This window comes from Pelodiscus sinensis, chromosome 2 (genome assembly GCF_049634645.1).
Source record: "Pelodiscus sinensis isolate JC-2024 chromosome 2, ASM4963464v1, whole genome shotgun sequence".
Lineage (NCBI taxonomy): Eukaryota > Metazoa > Chordata > Testudines > Trionychidae > Pelodiscus > Pelodiscus sinensis.
Genome location: NC_134712.1, coordinates 141465136 through 141481577, shown reverse-complemented (window position 1 = coordinate 141481577; position 16442 = coordinate 141465136). Strand labels below are relative to the sequence as shown.

General features: G+C 37.8%; 1 long non-coding RNA gene across 1 annotated transcript in view; it reads left to right on the top strand.

Moving 5' to 3' along the window:
• LOC142826786 (uncharacterized) overlaps positions 1-3170 on the top strand; it is a 30251-nt gene extending 27081 nt beyond the window's left edge. Inside the window, exon 2 of the long non-coding RNA XR_012901024.1 lies at positions 3089-3170. This is a non-coding gene — a long non-coding RNA (uncharacterized LOC142826786). The remainder of the gene's footprint in view (positions 1-3088) is intronic.
• Positions 3171-16442: the final 13272 nt, after the last annotated feature.

The window sequence follows — 16442 nt, the reverse complement described above, 5'->3', positions numbered from 1 at the left end:
ATGTACATATTTTTTTAACTGATAGCCTATCATGAGTTTAATAAAGAATTAATGATTGGTGTTTGTAGGAAGATTTCCATTATTTTCATATTTTGAAAGGCTTTTTGTTTAAGACTGAAATATTTTAGAAAAAAAACCCTTTTAAGTCTTCTTTATGGCTGTTTGCAGAAAGAATTTCCCCTCGTGGTACCGAGTGTAACTAAATATGTGGGTCTTCTCTGAGCAGAAAATGATTTTATATTGTATTAGTGATGCTCAATGGTTGTTTGGCCCTTTGTAATAAAATACAGACAGATAGATCTTTCTAACATAACAACTGACTAATGTGTCTAATACTTGAAACTGTATCCGACATTCCTTTTCAGACACAACTTTTATTAATGACAGTGAGTGTTTTGACTTCAAGATCAGAATGTAACAAACAAGTATGTTCAGTCCGTAACAGGCCTACATAGTATTGGAGGCAACTTAAGGGAACGGTTGATTTCTCTGCATGGTATGGATGCCTTTGAATAGTATTTGTTATGAATTGGTTTGCAAGCTGTATTTATATTTAGCTAGTCTAGGTACAGAATATTTCTGTTATGATTGTTCACAGTGTGTGTCTATGTGCTAATAAATTTATTTGTCGGCCCCTTATATCGTATCAGTGGAGAGCAACTACAGTCGCCATCCTGCATGAAGGCTGAAGGAGGTATGTTAGTAAAGGCACTAGAGGACCAAAGAGGCACTCAGCACTGGGTAGAGAGACTTGTCCTCTTGTGAGGATGATAGTAGCGCTGCAGGGGGAAGGATAGCTCAGTGGTTTGTGCATTGGGTTTACTAAGCCCAGGGTCATGAGCTCAATCCTTAAGAGGGCAGTCTAGGGTAAATCTATCAGGAATGGTACTTGGTCCTGCTGTGAGGGCAAGGGAGTAAACTCAATGACCTTTCAAGGTCCTGTCTAGCTCTATGAAATGGTATCTCTCCACTTATTATGTGTGCAGTTCTCAGCACTGCAGGAGCAGCTTCTTAAGAAATTATCCACTGTGTTCATTTCCATAGCATGGATGATGGGTCAGCAGTGCTGCTGTCCCAACCATGTATAGTCTCATCTAATCTCTGTACTCATGTGGCAGGGAGGATGCTGGCTTGCAGTTCTGAAATAATTTGTGGTTCTTGACATCCCACATTTGCTCTCTAAGGCTATGTCTAGACTGCAAGCCTCTTTCGAAAGAGATCATCTAGACTGCACGCGGAATTTCGAAAAAGCAAGCCGCTTTTTCAAAAGAAAGCACCCAGTGAGTCTGGATGCTCTCTTTCTAAAAAGCCTGTTTGCTTTCAAGAACGCGTTCTTTCGAAAGAGCACTTGCGAAAGAAGGCGTTCTTCCTCGTGGAATTAGGTTTACCACCGTCGAAAGAAAAGCTGCATTCTTTCGATTTAATTTCGAAAGAACGCGGCTGCAGTCTAGACGCAGGTGAAGTTTTTTCGAAAAAAGGCTACTTTTTTCGAAAAAACCCCTGAGTCTGGACACAGCCTAAGCTCCTGAAGCCCAAAATAAGGAACTCAAAAAATGAGCGAGATCAGTCATCCAGTGAATACATGCATAGGCATAGCTCAGCAGCTGTGCAACTCTCTTCTCGCCCTCGCCAATTCACCGGAATACTTACAGGGTCCAAGATTTCTTCTAATGTCATGTTCAAGATCTCTGTCTCTCTTCTTGTGCACCCAAGAAAGAATGGAAAACTAAAGATCTGCGATAACAATTGAATTCTAAAATATGGAGCTTAATAAAACACAAGCATCAGACACTCCCCTCCACAGCAAAAAAGAAAACAAGTGATATGAAGTCTGCCACAGGTACATTTCCATTTTGCACCACCAAAATTCATTTTAGAAAGCACATCTGTCATTGCGCTCTATGGCCCTATGGGCATTCTCTAAAAAAAGAATAATATTTTCAAGTTCTGAATTTAAGGGACACTTGTAAGAAGGCCTGCACTTTTAAAATTAGATGAAAAAATAGCTTCATTCACTGGGAGTAAAGAAACAGGACCACCTTATCAGTAGCAGAATGATTTTGACTGTACTGACAACGACATGAGTAATCCATCATGTCATCAGCCCAGTGACGGATGTACCCCGCACCTCATCTCTGTATGTGTGCAGAGAGGACTATGTAGCAAGCCAGGAGGCAAGTAACACTTAACCCCTGCAAGCTTCATGTTCCTGCTGTGCTTCAGACAACCTCTGTCATGTATGAAAAGCCTAAAGAATGACAGTAAATCTATACAGACCTGCACAATCTACCATCATGACAACTACACACCACGTAGCCTTATAACACTATTAAACTGTATCATGACAGACATGTAAGACAAGGCCTGTATTATGTGCTTTGTTAAGCCCCTTACAAGGTCTTTGGAAATATTCTTTGTATACATTTTCTTTTGGTTTAGATAGTTAACAAAAGAATCCAGTTTATAAATGCTAATTCCATACATATAGCCGATTAATTATTTTGTCCCTGATTCTATCACCTTTACCCTGTGTAGTAGCTGATTTTGCAAGTGTAGCAAAGGGTAATAAAGGTGGCTGAATCCAACCCTTTAGGAATATTACTGGTGTTTTAAAATATTATTTGAAGTTGACAGCTACCATAACAGAAGTTGTAACTATCCCCTGTTCAAATTTACAAGCTATTATCTTCTGAGATATTAATTTATATTTCAGCTTTCTGGAACCCCCCCCCCCCAACCCCCGCAAACAATGAAATTCGAGAGCAGTTTTGTTTTTCAAACCTGAATATTATATTTCATTAACTCAATTGCCTGTTTAAGGAACTGTAACATTTATTTGCTAATATTGAAATGCTGTAGGATGATACACAAATAAGACAATGAGCATATGCCATAGAATGATTGCTCCACAGTGTATATGTGTTCTAGAACTACAGTGTGCCTTCTAAAACACCCTCTGCAACACTTCTTGGTTATGCCTGGGAAGGAAGGGTGGATGGGCCCTAAACAACCATGACAATATTCCTAACTTTTTCATATATGACTTTTTATAACTTTCTTTTTTCTCCTTTTGTTAACATACAACAAGCTGCTCTTGGGGAAAAGAAAAGAAAAGAAAAGAAAAGAAAAGAAAAGAAAAGAAAAGAAAAGAAAAGAAAAGAAAAGAAAAAGCTGGTTGAATAGTAATATGGTTAGTTCATGTATATGCAAGAAGATCTTTTCACACCTTGATGAAATTAACATAAATTTAAATACTAATGAACTGGTACAGACCAGTGAAGAATACCAAGGACCACATTCAAACTGAGCTATACTCTTATGAAGCAGATCTAATTTCCAGGGACATGTGACATAATTATTATATGCCTTCATTGCACATGCTGCTAGATCTACCCTCCAAAGAAGTTTACAGAAGGATAAAGGAAACTGACTCTTTGCCAATCAAACATTATATCTAATGCATATTATGGTCCCTCTTCTATGAAATCACAATGTACAAGTAAGTGCTAAAAATCCATGGACTGAAAATCCAAGTAGTATATGTGTATTTGGTATTGTTCAGTCGTGATGTTATTAGGAAAAATATTGAAGAAATCTGCAGAAAAGCTCTTGGGTTGAGAGTGAAAAAGAAACCATCACAACTTTCAGTAAATAGCTTTCAATAGAAGCAGTCAGCAGATGCATAGCAGAAATCAGGGATGGTTAGTCTGCTCTATTCTCTTCTGTCTCCTGAGCACATATGCTGTGTGTGAAGCAGTACAACAATGCCAGTGAAAAACAAAACATGCACATTGGCAGATGGTAACACACTGCTATGCCTTGCACTGTGGAGTTTTCTTTTCTCACTAGTACCACTATTTGCCTCATCTCCTTATTGTGTGCTAGGTTTGTCTTAGTTCAGTGCTGTTGGGGTCATTTGTAGCTTTTAAAGCTGGATTTGTCTGAGTTTTCTCTGCCTTATGGGCAGACCAAATCTGACTTTTTTGTTGTTAATTGGTGACTTCACCAAACTACACTTCCTCATCTTCCTTACAACCTTTTCCCTTATCCATCTAGAGCCTATGCAATGACCTATTGAAACCACTGGTTAGATATTCACTGCCCTACCTTTGCTGAGGACCTTCAAAGGCCTTGGCTTTTGTATCTCTACAAGGAGTTTTAGTTCAGCATAAATTTTTTATTGTAACACTTACTTGCTGTTATTTAAAGATGTCAAACACAAAATGCAACAGTAATTAATCAAGGATTAGCACACAATAAGTTTCCTATGCATGAAAAGAAAACCTAACAAAAAATTAGTCATGATATTGAAGCTGTATGTAATTCAAATTCATGAAAGAACAAGAGTAAGCGAAGCTGCAGAAATAGAAGGTAATATGCAAAACAAGGACATTTGTACAAGTTCAGAGAGGAAACAAGGTAATTACTTGCACAGAACTCTAAACTATTTCTGAAGTTCAGAAAAGTGTATTGTGTTTTTTATTTTTTCACTACTTTTTCACGTCTGCACTGCCTGGCTTTAGTCTTGAAGGATAAATATTGACATAATGTGAGAAACAGCACTTACGAAAAAGTGCCAAACACTTTCTTCAGTATCAATGGATAATTTTTTTGGCTATCAAAGTGTCTACTACATGATATGCAACTGCATATATCAGTTGACCCATGGTCTATCTTCTGGCCCAAGATGGTGTATGTGCTGCGATGTCCTTGCTAAAGCTAATGGAAAGAATACTTTTCCTAAAAAGTACTTTCATATATTCCATTGCATGTCATGATATGCCATTTAGGATTATTTAGAATAATCTCCAAGCCCTGGTCTACACTAGGGAGTTATTTTGAACTAACTCCCCTTATTTCAAAATAACAAGCAGAGCGTCCACACTACCAAGCCCATTATTTGGTTATTTCAAAATTGTAAGTCTTGCTTTCCACAAGGAATAACTCTTATTTTGAAATAGATATTTCAAAATAGTATTAGTGTGGATGCTCCACTGCTACTATTTTGAAATAACTACTCCCCAGAAGCATTCAAAATACTTACTCCCCGGTGCTTCCTGGGACTCTAAGTCGAGGTAGCATGTCCTCATTAAGGAAGCCTGCCTTGGACTAATTTTGAGGGTTGCCTATAGTGTGGGCATGCTATTTCAAAATAGTTATTTCAGAAGTTTTTTATTTCAAAATACAATATTTTGAAATAATTTCCTAGTGTAGACCTGCCCCACATGTATATTTTGCCATGAGGATGTATTTGCACTCATGTCAGATTATGTCAGAAGAATATTCAATGGCCAAAGAATCATCATCATACTGAAATGGGTCTGATTTGTTATAACAAGCAAATTCTTCTGTGTACAGCTTGTCTGTTGGAAGTAGGAGTCTTTTTTTTAGACTCGCAGAAGTTCTAATCTTATCTCCAAACTTAGGTCACTTTCATCACTATGCATCACCAAACACTGTATGTAACAAACTCATCATGTGATTCTGACTCCCCTGCTCATGTTAGGTAGCACTTTACTCCTTGAGTGGCAAGGTACTACACATCCTGAGCAAGGCAGCAGAACAGAGTGTCCAGTCAATATAATAAAGGAAAAAAATAGATTTCTGTTCCATGATATATTCGGACTATATTTCATATAAAATAAATGTTGAATATAATAAAACAAATCCGGATTGAATGTTGTATGGAGTATAATTACAAATATCAATATCTCATGTTGTATCATAGCTATTTAATATATGGAGATATACCTTTCTCAGGCTGTGTCTAGACTGGCATGTTTTTCCGCAAAAGCAAATGCTTTTGCGGAAAAACTTGCCAGCTGTCTACACTGGCCGCTTGAATTTCTGCAAGAACACTGATGATCTCATGTAAGAAATTAGTGCTTCCTGCAGAAATACTATGCTGCTCCCATTCAGGCAAAAGTCTTTTTGCACAAAAGAGCCAGTGTAGACAGCTCAGATTTGTTTTGCGCAAAAAAGCCCCGATCGCGAAAATGGCGATCGGGGCTTTTTTGTGGAAAAGTGTGTCTAGATTGGCACGGACGCTTTTCCACAAAAAGTGCTTTTGCGGAAAAGCATCCATGCCAATCTAGACGCTCTTTTCTGCAAATGTTTTTAACGGAAAACTTTTCCGTTAAAAGCATTTGCAGAAAATCATTCCGGTCTAGACGTAGCCTCATAGAGCTGGAAGGGACCTTGAGAGGGTCATTGAGTCCAGTTCCCTGCCTTCACAGCAGGATCAAGTACCATCCCTGACAGATTTGCCTCAGATCCCTAAATGGTCCCTTCAAGGGCTGAACTCAACCCAGGGTTTAGCAGGCCAATGCTCAAACAACTGAGCTATCCCTAGATTATGACATAAAGCACTGTATGGGCCCCTTAAGCAGAATCCATGCTGAAGAAGTGGGACACTAGAAAATCTCTCTGTAGGGATATAGAAGTAATGGAGTTCTCTGAGTGTGTGGAAGGAGGTAAATAAATCTTGTATACATATTGATAAAGCCATGACTGCGGACTATTTTTCAAAAGAAACTGTTTATTTTGAATTAATTGATTACATGGGGGAGGCTGTGATATGCTTATTACATTGAATAGTGTCGTACACTGTGAGGATTCCTATATAAACCAATGAGGCTACACAGCACAATAAACTTGAAATAAAATATGCAATTTGCATTATGCAAATTGCGTAGCTTAATTCGAGTCTATTTTGAAATAGGCTGTTTTGAAATTTGGTGCTGTCTACAGAGCACCAAATTTTGAAATACAGCACTATTTAGATCCATCCGTTACTCGTACAATGAGATTCACAGGGATGGTGAAATAGCACGGCCGTTATATTTCAGAATAGTGGATATGATCAAAAGATGTGGGAGTAGCAATTTCGGGATACCTCCGGTATCCTGAAATAACTTTGATGTGTAGACATACCCATCACTGATAGACCACTGATATCCAGTCCTGGACCTATCCCACTTATACTTTCACTCGTTACAACATATCTATAAATTAAGCTAAATCCTACAAACACTTACACATGTAATTTTACTTACTTGTATAGTCCCAGTGAACACAGCACGACAATTGAAATGTTACAATTCAATAGTTACTCCTTGGTGTAAGACCCTGATCCTGCACTGACTCATATTGTAGCTTAACTTATTCATTCAATGGGCCTACTTATGTATGTAACATTTCGCCCTGGAGTCAGGACCTATGTACTATATACTTGCATGGAAACTGTAGAATCCCCCATCCTCCCACTTAGGGTCTGGAGACCTTAACTGACCACTTGAGTAAGACAGGACAACATGACAATGCAATAGTACCCTCCAAATGTGACCCATGCCATGCTTTGACCCTTATACCACTCTAAGGTCAGGTCTGCACTGGATGAGAAATTCAATTTAAGATACACAACTCCAGCTATGAGAATTGTGTGGCGGGAGTTGATGTTCCTTAAGACAAATTTCTGCAGAAGCCCCACTGTGGGAGGTTGATGGGAGAAACTCTCTCATTGGCTTTATTTACTCCTTGTTACACTGTGGAGTACCGGGGTTGACATGGGCACCTTCAACATTCGATTTAATGGATCCTTATCAGATCCACTAGATCAGTCTCTGGGGGGTAATCTAATATCTATAAATCAAGCCAAATCCTATGAACACTTACACATATAATTTTATTTACTTGTATATTCCCAGTGATCTCAGTGGCATAGTTCGAATGCATAGTGACTCCTTAGTGTAATACCCTGATCTTTCACTGACTCACCTGCTTGCTTCTGTTACAGACTCTCAGCACTGCATTTAAAATGGCCAGGGGGTGGATATATCATTCAACAGGAGACCCAACCATGGTAACTGATACACACATCAGAGTTGGGTTAAATTTCTTTTATGTAGCAAGTAATAGAGTCTTCCTGCCAGGAAAGAGAAGGGTAGGTAAAGAACAGAGTTCCAATAGATACTGTTACCTTTACATATCATTTCCAAACTTTCAGCAATTTAGGGATTAAAAAAAAACAACCTTTGTTACAAATTGCTGATTGGCAAATTTTAATTTTGTTGAATAACAACATTCTAATACAATTATTATAAATTAATTGCCTGATTATGACCTTATATCCGTCTTAATTTTTTTATTGGAAATTGCATTGTACAAGAGGAGGGAAATGTTGCTGGATAACACTATATTTCATTTGTATTCTGTAGTAAACCATATGTGGTTTTAAACCCCTTCTGGTTGTAATCAGGGCTGGCCTTACCATGAAATGAACTGAGGCACCCAGCTCAGTTGCCAGACTGTGGGGGAGAGGGGGCACTAGGATCCAGAGTGTAGAAAATTGTGTCTGCTGGTGGTGCATATGTATTCTCTCTGCAGTACCATGAGAGGAGTAGAACAGGAAGAAGGCAGAATTGAGACCTTTCGAAGTTTTGGCCCAACCAAGGTGGTATGGGAGTGTCATTTGGTGCCTCATGTGCCAAAACTTTGTGGGCCAGCCCTGATTGTGATATACAATAGTATAATATAAAGCTTTAAGCTTTAACTGTTCTAGAAATCCATATGTGTTGCTTCTAAAGATTAAAATATATCCAAAATTTTTGGTTTCGGAAATGTATGTTACATGATGTGATAGAGACCACCTAAGCGGAGAAGACAAACTCAAAAAATTTTGAGTAAAAAAATATAACATCTGTTAAGACAAATGAGAGAAATGAAAAGTGAGTATGTGTTCTATAACTAAAAGAAAATGTTAAGTGAGTTTCCATCCCAACTGCCTTCACCCTTTCTCTACAAATGATATCTGAAGAGCTTGCTGAACCGCGGCGAGCCCCGCTTCCCAGCCGCGCTGTCCGGCAATCTGTGCATGCGCAGATTGTTCTGTGCATGTGCAGATCGCCCGAACCCGGCTCTTCTGGGTTACAATCTACTCGCCCCAGGTGAGTAGATTGTATTATTTGTCGAGCCCTGGATATCTATATTCATTCATTTTATATGAGACCAGTTTGGGAGAGGATAGAAGACAGATACCTTTGTATTTGATTGATTTAGTGATTCAGTAGTCAGACATACTAAGAAAAGGGGACTGATCATCACTACTAACAATTACTACAGGCCTACTCTCATAGGAGGAGGTTCTGAAGATCCCCAGTACTATTCTAATATGCCATTTTTTCTGTTGTTGAAACATCTTCCATTAATAACGGATTTTTGGAACAACACCCACTACCAGTGGACCTGAAAGATATAGTAGCAAAATACCATGTAATTCAACTTTGAACAGTGTAACTTTTAAAAATGTCATTACTGCTTTGTATACGGACAGCTGATGTATTTTCTAGAGCTGGTGGGAATATTTAGAATTGTAAAATGTCATGTATAGGGTTTTTTTTAATCTTTCCAATGACAAAACCAAACTCACCTCCCTCTTACTCATATGCTACATCTTCTGTCAAATTCCTTCTCTTCCAGGACCTCCATCACATTCACTTTTGATATCTTTGGCAAGGGGTCCTGGGCCTTCAGCCATTTCTCTTTTTCCCAGGCTTGTTAAGATGGAGTGGCAAATGGCCATTTTCCCCACACTGGTCTTTTTAGAAGACTGTGATTTTTAGCTGCCATGAAGAGGGACAGATAAGATCCATTTCCCCCAGAAAACTTTCTGGATCAAAAGAGGGTAGCTCAGATATGGCAGTTTGGTTCTCTGAAGGTTCAGTGCAGGATGCAACAAGATTGTCTGCCTCTCTAACTCTTAATATCAGGAAAGGGTATAGGTACCGACTTCTCTTCTTTCCAATAGTGCTCAATCTACCCCACCCCAACCCCATGACACCCCTCCCCCCCAAACCCTGCTCCCTACATCTTCCTTCCCTTGTGTCACCAGCCCCACCCTGCCTCTTTCCTGACTCCTCTCCTGAGTGTCCCTTGTCCCTGTTGTTCCCTCTCCCTCTTGGAGCTTGAATGCTGTAAATCAGGAGGCTGTGTAGTGAAAAGAAAGGTCTGGAAGATACTGGCAATGGCAGCTGTGTGGAGCAGTGCAAGGAAAGGCCTTAGCTGAGTGGGAACAGAAAAGCTTGCAGTGGGTGAGGTTATATATGACAACCCCAAATGGACACATGCACACAAAAATTGGGACCTCGCAACATTTTATATTACCTCTACTAAAATTAGCTTAAAAATTAAGAGAGTTCATAATATCTATACATGTGGGGTTCTTGCTATTTACCTTCTGGCTTTGAGCCTTTTGGTTACACTTGTGTCATTTTGCGAACTCATGCTGACATTCATACTAGAGTACCAAGATCTAAAACAATGAATTTTCTATAATATACTTTATGGATGCTTATGCAGAAAAAATAAGCATATAGTTACTATTTCTTGTAATTTTTAAAGGCCTAGAACTTGTTTAGGACCAGCATAATCTAAAGATTTTGTAGCACATACTACCATATGCATTTTGTTAATTCCAGCCAGAAGAATCTCCTCCCTTGTTTGCAGTTGAGGAAAAGACTGTAGTGCTTCAGAGATGCAGAAATGTGCATGTAGTGAACTGGGACATTGAGAAGGGTAGAGGATAGTGGCTTTCCCTTAGGTATGGAGTCAATTTTGAAAGACGATTGCAAATGGATTACTTTTTTTTCATGTTCCTCTCCCTATCTTCCGCACACTTCTTCCTATAGTCACCTCTGCAGCAGATGTGAACATCTGAGAAATTGCAATCTGCAAAACACATCACATGCCAAGTGCTTTAAAATAAAAAGGAAGCTTGCTTTACTAGGTAATTTTCTACAGATTGCCAGCTGTTACAATTATGTGTAGTCACCACAACTTGTTTCTTACAATTTAATAGAAGAGCAGGCTTAGAATGTATTTTGATTAGAGCTCTCGCACAAGTGGATAGCAAACCTAACTTTCAAAGTCACAAAGGTTCCTTCTGGTCAATTATTAATTCAAATAGTTACTGTATTTTTTTCTTTCTATCACTATTTTCACATTTAGGTGAAGGGCACAGTTGTTTAAATGGAGAAACTGATTTATCATTCAAAAAGTAATTCATCATAGGGGCACATTAAGGTGATTAAAATCAATGACAAGGATAGTAAATTGCCTGGGAGGGTTCAAAACAGATTCAAGATAAAGGAGAGAGAGATTAAGTCAAGACAATATCTAATGCTTTTGCCAAACACTTCAGCCTCACCCTATTTGACGTTGATCTAATAGTTGGCCATTTAATTTTCAGGTCGCAGTGCCAATCTTTTGTCACCTCTGTTGCCCCATATCAAACTTTCAGGAAACAAAACCCCCGAAAGCAGACAATCAATAATGAGATCAGTAGATTTTTATCTTAAGAGAAACAGGACTTGTCTGCTTTGTTTGTGGAAGGTTGTTTCTCTGAATGCTTCAGCCCCGGCTGCTTGTCAGTAAGTGACTGTGATGTGCACAGCGTGATTGAATGAATGTAGATAAAGTCACAAGAAAATGTGGCACTGGAAAGCAAAACATATAAACTAAAGGGTGAAAATGTGCTACGCCATGTGTGGCCACACCATCCTAAACATACCATACTCAATGTATCATTCAGTCCAATTTTTATTTAACTTTTGGATCCCCAAATGCCTGCTCACATTCAGCTGCATGACTACTTTATCACATTATTGCTTTGTGCCACATAATTAGGGCCAGCATAATCTAAAGTAAAGGCTCCAAAATATATCTTAAAAACATTTCTCCATATTAGCACTTTCTTTGTTACTGATCATGAGTTATTTCATTGTTTTATGTATATTAATAGGATTATTGACCTGTGAGCCTACTCATTCTTCTATTTGAAAAGTATTTCTGAAGGAAATGGTAAGGGATCAGGGAACACATTAGCAGAGTGATTTAAAACTTCACTGGAAATTACTTTTGTTTCTCTATGTCTATGGACCCAACAGGGAACCTACTCAAATGATTTTTTACTCTCAGTATTTCAGATACTTCATTGTTATATGGTATGAAATACTATCTTTTGATACTGGTCTTTCTAGTCCCAAGTAATCATCACCAGAGAAATTATAGTCCAAAAAGTAATTATAGAACATGCACAGTTTCTGCTTTCATAACATATAACAGCATTTGAAGGTACAACTTTATTGAAAACAATGGGACGGGCCTATGAGCGTGATACCTCCATTTTTCCCTGACCTCTTTTCCTTGATTTCAACAAACTGATACCTAAATTTGTTAGATACCCACATTTGTTAACACAAAGGATACATTTGTTATAAATCTTAATGTTAGCACTCTCCATTTGAATGTAGAACTGTTATACTCTCCTTTAGCCCTTTCCCTGACCTACACCATACTTAGTCCAGGTACCACATCATGGTTGGTTGGCTGAAATTGAACATATCCAGTTATTGTTAGTATCACCTGATCTAAAATTAATATACTGGACTTTTTCTTACATCCAACGTAAGAAGTACCAAATGTTTAAATACATAATCATTAAAAGAAACCATTAATATAAATAGATATATAATTAAAATAGGAATTGTTTCTCTCAATTCCATTGAGCAAGGGTTAACATTCCCCAAAGATTAATCACAATGAGGGTGTTTTTATGTTATCAAACTTTACTCCATTTTGCCTCACTTTTGGAGGTTTGAGAAAGAACTCCTAACACTTTCAGTGCTTATTTTTAATATTATTATTAAATAGTAAATTAGCAATGTTGTAACTGTGTCCCTGTCGTGCAGGAGGAGTGTGGTTTTTTTAAAGTCAAATTAACTTAACATGTTTGAGAAGCCCTATTAAAATGCAGTCTGTAAGTTACAACATGGCCTCCAGATGCAGTTTCCAACGTGCATTTTAACAGGGCTTTTCAACTGTGTTAAAAATATCTGGACTGAGCTAATATCCAGGAAATATGCCCCCTTTTTTCTCATCCAGACATAATCACTGTGTGAGCTTGGAAAGTTGGGGGGCAGGAATTACAAGTGCTAATGCAGACCGGAAATCACATCAAGTATTGACTGCCTGAATTCCCATTTCCTAAATTTCCTAAGATGCTAATTTATACTTTTCTTTGTAGATTATTTTTACTTAAGGGAAACTATACAGTTTCTTCCAGATCTTTAAAAATGTCTCTTTCTGAAGGGAGTGTTGTTACTCTAAGCTGAATGATGATTTAAAGAATTTATGCCCTGGGCAATGACCTTGGTGGCCTTTTTGTACATTACAATTCCAAAGGAAATCACAAAAGAAGATGGGCTTACTGTAGTTAATGAGATTCCTCACCAAAAACACTAATCTGGGTTAAAACTAAAAGAATGCTGATAAGGATATTACAGCTCAGACTGAGAACAAGAAAGGTGCACTGCTAAGATCAATTGTGGATATTCGGAGGTAGTCTTTAATCATTTTTAATAATATCTATCAAAATGGATGTTTGAGACAAAGCTTCTTAGATGAGGAGCTGCTAAAATGGAATAAAACATATCATTTTAACTTTTTTATATTGTACCAGGTACAAATCAACCAATATTAGCAGAAGTTTAACATCACTTTAAAAGAAAGAGATTGACCTACTGAGAAAGTACATGAGTAAATGTGTAGCAATACACTGATTATTACTGTTTCCCCTCAGGCAAATACCTCTCTCTTAAGCATGTGCTTCACTGGAACATTTTGTTTTATTACCTTGTGAGATAAGTGGGGAAAAAAGCCTTTAGTACCTGGGGAATTAAAAAATTCAGACTTGTCATATCAGTGTCTGTTCTCAATTTCATGCAGGGCGCATAATTATAACCGTGTTTAAATTGAGCCCAGAAGAAGGATGGGTTCAAGTGCAAATTAATTTCAGATTATCACAACAAAGGCAATCAAATCTCAACAAGCTTGCCAGCAAAATACTTTGCAAAGGTCCCCAGGTCCCTTCCCACCCCCAACTTACAACAAAGACCTTTCAGCTCAAATTAAGCTAATGATCTAATACAACACTTCTGCCTCCCTTTCTGGGTTTTATTATTTACTCAAATGAATGTCTCATCCCAGTGCAAAATGGAAAAAAAGAGGAAGAAAAGGTGGCACGGAAAGGTCAGTGCTTAGTATCAGTAAAGTGACAAAATAAACAGTCAACAGACCTGACATGGTCTGCATGTCGTCAAATTGTCTTATTCTGTGCAAACTATCAGAGTAAATTGACAGTGCTGAAAGAGCCTCGCATTTATCTGAACCCCTTCTCATACAGGCAGAATCCAAAACCAAACAGCATGGCTCACCTCCTCCACCTATCTATCAGCACAGCTTTTCTATAAATCCAACATCTCACTCTATCCTATGGGAACCTGCTGGGGAATGAAGGGAATCAAGTGCTGAAAAAATTCAAGTCAAGCCTCATTACCTCCTCATTACCTTTGCAAAAGTGGAGTGAGAGGAAATTTTATCTAGGGAACAGAAGCTTGGGAATCTCATTGAGAGAGAGAGTTCTGTCTGGTTATTGCACAGCCAACCATGGAGCGCTGCCTCTACGGGATTAAAGTTTTCTTCCCATTTCTCTATAGTAATGATCTACTCATTATGGTTTTTAAGGTAAATTACCATCACTTATCATTATGCCAGTCACTAAGTAAGCAGCATTAAACAAGGATTGTCATTCCTACCCTTTGCTTTTCTTTCTCACCAGTTATATGCAAATAAAGAAACACATATTACAATTGCACTTATAATCCTATATTAATTCTATTTCCCAAATTCTGTTTGATCACAACTTTAGGGATGGCATTTTACATATAAATATAAATAAATATAAATAGGTGCTTGTAAAAAAAAAAGAATATTAACGTCGGGAAAAATAATCCTAGGAACATAATTTATTTTATGCAGTATATTTTCATACTCATTGCATTTCTATGTTAGGGTATGAAGGAAGTATTTATTTTACAAAAATTAAAAATGTTTGTTGTAATGTGCAATTTAATTATTCAACTAATCTTTTGGTTGTTGTTTCTAAATAATTTATTTCATCAGTTTCATCTTTAGTATGCAAAATTTTGATGCAAATTGTTTAAAAAACTACATTTATCTGTTTTGAGCAGTTTGCACAGCTTTGCAGAAATGTACTTTTCTGTGCACGTTTTTTTTTCTTCTTTTCTCTTTTTGCATCCACAGTGCAAAAGTTGGAATCCATTGTATTTTTTTCCCATTCTCTGGCTATTAACCAAAATACTGATATATTTGGTGCTCTACTAAATTCTGAGATTAATTTATCAGGTTTTATCGCCTGCTTGTGGTCACATATTTAATTTTCAGCAGGGCTGTATTGACCATATAGGTGAACTAGGTGATCACATAGGGCTCCAGACTTAGGGGTGCCAAATTAGATGGAAGTGAATGTTCTCTCTATTTAATGAATATATTACTAACAAATATATGTTATCTCTTATAAATGAAGATATAAAATATTGTACTGGTAAAACAGTGCATCCTTGCCATATCAGAAATTGAGTTATATTATTTATTTCATATTGTGGAGCATGGTTGTGTATGTAAACACAGTTAAAATGTATTATGGCATAGCTTTAAAAGAGGTTGGCCTGAGTTTGCTGTCTGGGGGTGGGATCTGGCAGTTTAGTCATTGTCAGTACCCCAATGTTGGCCAGTCATACAGTTGAGTCAGTGTTGCTCACTGCTTAGTGAAGACCAGTCAGCAACCTGCAATGGTTATTCTGCTGTTTTATGAGTTGTGATCCCAAAGACACTGGTCCCATGAAAAAATTGTGTTATGTTGGGCTTGAAAAAAATTGGTGACTTATTTTAACAAGATTGTAAAAGGAGAATCACTAGTACATCTAAGATTAAGATTTGTATTTTAACATCATTCATTTTGAATGCCAAGTAAAGAAAGGTAAAATTTCATTCTAGACTTCATGTTTTTCTCTGTGTTGAATGTGTGTGTGTGGAGCGGGGGGAGGCAAAGTCATAGTTCACCTAGGGTGCTAAGACTCCTTGGGCCAGCCCTGAATTTTAGAATTGCTGACTGCTCCTGATAGCAGTAGTGCTGCCGGATGAGGTTTCTGCTGAAGGAAGTTACCTCCCATGCTGGTTGTTACTATCTCTGTTCAAACAAACAGGGTGTTTATACATTTTAAATGAACAAATTGCCACAGAAAATACCTTTTTTTCCTCCAACTGGGAAACTGATTTACAAAGTCTAGAAATCAGCAGCCACTCAGTAAATATGGAACATTATTTTCTTTTTTCTTGCTTGCTTTTTCCTCATTTCTCTTTTTATTTTCTTTACCTACACTCTCCCAGACACTCCTTTCAGCACACATTCACACATTTATCTTTTCCTCCTATAGTCATTCTCTCTTCTGCCCTAGTCACCCACCACTTCACCCAGGCCAAAGGCACAGAAACATTTCCTTTCAGTCAGTCATTACCAAGAAGCC